The following is a 6,661-nucleotide window of genomic DNA, read 5'->3' on the forward strand; positions in this document are numbered from 1 at the left end:
TTAGATGGCTTCTTCATCATGATATCTTTGTAGAGTAGAATCAATTATCTGCATCTCTCATATCTCCAAGGACTTCATAGGTGTCAAGGGTCCTTCCTTCCTTTGTCAGAGTAGTCCTACCTTCTTTCGGGAGATATCTTCAAAGTATTTTATCAAATAGTGATTCTCGATGATCATGGTGTTCCTCACATGCTTGATCTCTTTATTCATTTTCTCCTTCTTAGATGGATAGGTCAACCATCTTATGCTTCTTGTGAGAGTATTTCTTCCTTTCTCGCTTCCTAGGCTAGTCAGCATTCCTTCTTGCTTCATAGTCAACCATCCTATACTCCTTAGGTGAGCATATTATTTTGATGACCTCCATTGCATTGTAGTACATGGATTTGAGCATGTTCTTGGTGAAAGAGATTCTTTCATGCTTGATAGTTTTATAGAAGTATCCAATAACTCAATAATATACAAATGATAACATGACTAAACTTTGATGCATACATACCTTAGCTTAATTCTACTTTGATCATCTTCGCTTCATTTGGTTGTCCTTGGTGTGGCCCTTCTTGCTTCATCTTAGCTTGTCTACATATCATCCTTTTCTTGAATCCCATGAATGGGATTCGCAATGAGACATCTGCTTAGGTACATGAACCTTATTTTGAAGATTCCATCATAGGATCTTAAAGACCCTTTCCTTGCAAATTTTTCTTTTCTTTTGATGATGGAGGTCTTCTAAGATTCTTAATCATGATCAAACTTCCTTTCATCATGGATGAGGTCCTATACTAGGTATGCTTCTTCTACATGAATATATTGAGCTATATATTCCATGCTCTTATATTCTAGAGGATATTTCATGCACTTTTTTATTATCATTATAAATTCTACATCTTCATGAATATCTAGAACTCTATGTACATCATGCTTCTAGATTCTAGAGGATGTTTCTAGCCATGCAGTTTTATTCTATTCCTACATGCTCCTATACTACTCAAAAACTTGAAAGAAGACTTGAAGTAAATAGTTTGACTTAGTCATAATAGATATTTGTAGGATCTTCCTTCTTTTTCTTCTTTCCTTATTCTTTCACCTCTTGAGTTATGTAGATTCTTCCCACTTTCGTTTGTTTTTGTTGTCCTTCTTAAGCTTAGGATAATTCCTTTTGTAGCATCTACATTCTTGGCATCCAAAACATTGGATTTTGGACATGTCTTTGTTGTTTGTTCTTTGTGGAATAAATTTTCCAAATTTAACCTTTCTCTTGGCCATGGTAGAAAATTATTTCTCCTTTGACCCCACATCTTCTTTTGCCTTAATTCTGGTTTCCTCTATCTTGCATAGAGACCACATTTCACTGAGAGTGGTTACTTCCTTCTTGGCATATATTCTTGATGTGAAGTTTCCCCAATCCTCAGGTAGAGCATTGAGTACTACCGTTGTCATCTCTCTGTTAGACATGAATTCCCCAATCTCTTGAAGTTGATCTCTCATTTCAGATATTTTCATGAAGTAGGGAGCTATTCCTTCCTTTGTTATCTTCATATTGTACAATTCATTCCTCAGAGATATTACTTCTCTGGTTGTCAATATTGATAATAGCTCTACTAGCTTATCATAAATTTCTTTCAATGTCTCAAATTTTGAGACATAGGGAATGAGAGAGTCTTTGATTGATTCTATCATAATCCTTTGAGCTATTGTCTCATCCTTATTGTACTTGGCTAAGGCTTGAGTTTGTTCCTTAGTAGGGATAGTGATATTCCATTTTACATGTTCTAGGAGTTCATTGTCCTTAAGAAGTAGATCATTCCTCTTCTTCCATGCAAGAAAGATATTGGTACCTACCAATTTATTTCTTTCCTTGCAAAAAGAAATCAATGTATATTCATAAGGGGACATGTACTTGATATATTTTGAGATGTAGTGGATTTTATTTCTCCTTGAAGACTTGATGGTTTGCCTTCCTAGGATCTTGATGTTCTTAAAGTGGACTTGCTTGATGATGAGATGATCGAGGAGGATATTGGTGGCCACCCGCCAGTTCCACTTGGACCCCCACCACTGCTTATTTCAGTTTTTTCAATTTCCTTAATTATAGCACAGTTTACTATTTTTAGCAGTTTGAGGGTCCTAAACTTCCGGAGCCATTTTGAGGCCCTAAACGACGTTTTTTGGGAAATCTACCGCCAGCAATTTTCTATTTAAAATTGCCTTTTCCTTCATATTCCTCAAACAGATCTTTCCAATGAGCTATCATGCGCGTCAAACGGAGATAATATGACTAAGTCGTGACCCCCGAAAGTTGGTTGTGCAACTCACCCCAACGGGGCCCATAAACTCTTGGTGTTACATCTCCTCGGGTTAGGATTTTGGTTGTTTAGGGTTTGCTCTTATTGTTCAATAATAAAAAGGCCCTTAAGCCTCATTGTAAGACAGTTCAGAGGCATGTAGCCACCACATCTCTTCTCAGAGATAAGCTACCATCACCCTAGCTGGTTTATTTCCATTCTTGTTTGTAAGCATATTCAGTATTTTACATTAATGAAATGAAGTATTATTTCCGCTGCATCTCTATGTTTACGGTTATCTCTATAGTTTTTTACGTTCCTGTTTGAATCCATATCAGTGGTATCAGAGCGGTTTTCTTTTCTTCTCTGTTTTTCTTTACATGTCCCCAACAAGGTCGGGATATAAGGAGTTAGGGCTTCAACTGGTCGAACCTTTGCAAGACCAGCCTCGCAAATCCTGACGACCTCCCATAGCGGATGGAAAGAAAGACGAGGGGGTAGGAGATCCTATCAAAATTTTGCTCGAAGAAGCCCTCAAGCGACAAAGGAACGCGATGATAGACAACTTTGCCCAGATCCTTCAGTGGCTACCCAGGGGCGACGCATCAGCTTCCAACAACAACTCTAGAAACGCCACACTGTTTAAGGTACAAGTTAATTTTGAAATCCCCATATTCGAGGGTCAGATAGACGCAAATGCCATCAATAAATGGTTAAATGTGCTAGAGGGTTATTTTTCTATTCATGATTTTTCCAGTCGGGAAAATATTATTTTCGCTCTTCTCAAAGCAGCCCCCTACGTCAAGGATTGGTGGGAAACCTACTATGAGCAGAAGGATGAAAGTACAGGCTCACTATTTTCAGTCGCACACACTTGGAATTCATTTTGGGATGCCATCAAGGAGCAGTACTACCATGTCGGAAGCTATGAGGATCAATACATAAAGTGGATTACGCTGCAGCAGGGAAGGGACCAAGATGTGCTAGAGTTTACCAATATTTTCCATACGCTTCACACAAAGTTGGGTATCAAGGATACAGAGCATCATTTGGTACTTAAATACCGTGGCTGCCTGCACAAGTACATCCAGGAAGAAATAGAATTCCTGAACATCTCCTCGCTTGGCACACCATACTGGTATGCCATCAAGGTCGAGAAAAAGTTTAAACAGAAGAAGTGAGACTTTGGAGCTGCGAATCTAAAATAAGGGAAAGGTGCCCCCAAACTGCAGAACAAAGGAAAAAGCCAAGGCGGGGTGGCCAAAGACAACCTGCCAAAGCTGCAAGAAAAGAATAGCACCACAAAGCCAAAAAAGGACACGAGAAAGTGGTATGAGTTCCATAAGAGCTCCACTCACAACACAAGTGAGTGTTGGACCAAGCAGTCACTGGTGGCCGAGCTAAAGGTTTCAGAATTAGATGCATGTTCCAACTCTGAGTCAAAACCCGATAATGGGAATGACAAAGGGAAGAGAATTATCGATGTGGAGACCAATGCCACCATTGCCACCACGAAGATCCAGAAGGAGGAACCTGAAGATCCAGAGGAGGAGGAGTGTCTCTTCCACTCCCAGATGTGGGTAAAGGGCTCCCCACTATAGTTCATTGTCGACAGCGGGAGCCAAAAGAACCTCATTTCGGCAAAGGTCATGAAGCGGCTGGGCTTACCGACCACAGCACATCAACAACCGTACACCATCAGGTGGCTTCACCAAGGACAAGATCTTCATGTGAGCCAACAATGTCGCCTTCCATACAACATCAAACCCTTCATGGATGAGGTATTATGTGACATTTCTCCCCTTGAAGTTTGTGATGTATTATTAGGACAACCATACTTGTGGAAGAGACATGCTGTGTATGAATCAAGGCCCGTGTTGTTATTGTTACTTTGGGAAATAAGTTTTACAGGATACCAGAGGTAGCACCGCCTACCACCATCTCTTTGGTTACTGCAAAACAATGTAGTAAGCTCATTTCCAAAACTGGGAAATTTGTTTTCCTGATGATACGCCCTCAAGGAAAGAAAAAGACGATGGCCATGACCTCCAGACAGGGCCCCTCCGCATGACAACTACAGATGGACAAGGTCGTGGAGGAGTACGAGGACATCTTCACCTCCCCCACAGCAGTTCCTCTGCACTGTTAGGTCAAGCACTCCATTGATCTGACCCCAGGTGCGCCGCTGCCCAATGGACCAATCTATCGGTGCTCCATTTTGGAGAATGATGAAATCAAGAGGCAGATTCAGGAGCTGTTGCGAAAAGGTCACATCTGTCCGAGTTCATCACCCTGTGGGAGACCGATCGTGTTAGTACAGAAGAAGGGTGGGACTTGGAGACTTTGTATTGACTATCGGGGGATGAACAAGATCATTGTTCGTAATAGGTACTCAATCCCATGAATTGATGACCTCCTAGACCAACTGAAGGGGGGAAAATATTTCAACAAGATCGATTTGAAGTTATGATATCATCAAGTACCAATCAAACCCTCCAATGTGTGGAAGACTACCTTCAAAGCCAAGGAGGGCCTTTTTGAATGGTTGGTTATGCCTTTTAGATTGACGAATGCTCCTGCAACCTTCATGAGGCTAATGGATGACATCTTGCGGCCATTCACCAACTCATTTGTAGTGCTATACATGGATGACATCCTGATCTTCAGCCAGAGTTGGGAAGAGCACCTCCACCACATCCGACAGGTTCTCCAAACACTGCGAGAACACAAGTTATGTGCTAATTTGGAGAAATGCACTTTTGGCATGACCCAGGTTCAGTATCTGGGATACATTATTGATGAACAGGGGGTGCATTTGGATCCAGCCAAGATCCAAGTCATTTGGGATTTGCCATCTCCAACCGCTCTGATAGAACTTCACAGCTTTCTAGGCCTTGCCAACTTCTACCGCAGGTTCGTGTTGGGATTTTCTCATATCACTTGGCCCTTGAGTCAAGTCACCAAGGGAGGAGTGAAAGAAAAATTATTTTGGTCCAAATCTCAATAGAAGGCATGCACAAAGTTGAAATAATGCCTCTGCTCAGCACCAATTCTTGCATTACCATACTTGCAACAACCATTTGAGGTCGAGACAGATGCCTCTAACTATTCTATTGGGGTAATCCTTACTCAACACGGGCATCCAATGGCATATCACAGTGAGACACTTTCAGACACAGTACAGAAGTATCCCACTTATGACAAAGAGTGTATTCCATTGTGCAGGCCTACCGACAATGGAAGCATTACATTTTGGGGAAGGAAACTATCATCCACACAGACCACCGACCCGTTCAGTTCATACAAACCCAAGGGAAATTGCAGAATGATTGCCATCAGAAGTGGTCCACATACCTGCAACAATTCCATTTGAATATCAAGTATAAGAAGCGTAGCACCAATAATGTTTCAGATTGCCTCAGTCGACTATCGATCATGGCATTAACCACCATGCTCAACTCTTGTGGGCACGAGACTTCTGATTGGCCACTTCTCTACAAAAGCGTCTTGGAATTCGGCCACACATACTAGACACTCTTTGAGGGTCAGCATGTTCCAGATTTACACCTCAAGGATGCCTTGTTATGCCACCTGGGTCAACTTCGTGTTCCTTCAAGCGAGCATGCCAAGATGATTTGGGAAGCACACTATAGTTGGGTTGTTGGGCATTTTGGGGTCGAAAAACGGTGGTAGTATTGCAGAAGTATTTCTATTGGCCGAATCTTCGATAGGATGTTGGGAAGTACATCATATCATGCACTATCTGCACCATTGCCAAACCAACCATCAAGAAGTAAGGCCTCTATACCCTGCTGCCTACCCCTAGTCGACCTTGGGAATCCATCTCCATGAATTACATGTCAGGCCCTCCTTCCACTAAGCATGGAAATGACTGTGTTTTTGTGGTTATCGACATGTTCTCAAAGATGGCCATTATGGTGGCCTGCAAGAAGAATATCACAACAGAAGCCACTGCTAAACTCTTCTTTGAACGAGTGTGGGTACTGTTAGCGCTTGAAATTTCACCTCAGGCTGAGAAAGGTAAACCTCAAGGCTACATCAAACCATTTAGCCTCGTAGCTAGCCCTACGGGGCAGGAGAAGGCTCTCTCCGGTCTATCTCGTAAAATCTTCAATTAGGGAGATGACCAATAAAGTAACACTGATATTAGGCTAGTAAACTGATCAAAAAGGTTGATTTGGGGTTTTTTGGGTTTTTGGTGGCAAATTGAGGAATTGCAATTTTGGGTGCGGGGATTGGACACAGTTTCTGCAGGGGGTTCCTTGGGGCGAGGTAGGAGACTGTATTGATGCCTTAACTTGAGATGGATGATCAGGAATGAAAGATGAGGAGCTAAAGAGAGCAAACAATGACTTTGA

This window comes from Pinus tabuliformis, chromosome 4_1 (genome assembly GCF_031772625.1).
Source record: "Pinus tabuliformis cultivar Carrire ecotype Pingquan chromosome 4_1, CPIR1, whole genome shotgun sequence".
Taxonomy (NCBI): domain Eukaryota; kingdom Viridiplantae; phylum Streptophyta; class Pinopsida; order Pinales; family Pinaceae; genus Pinus; species Pinus tabuliformis.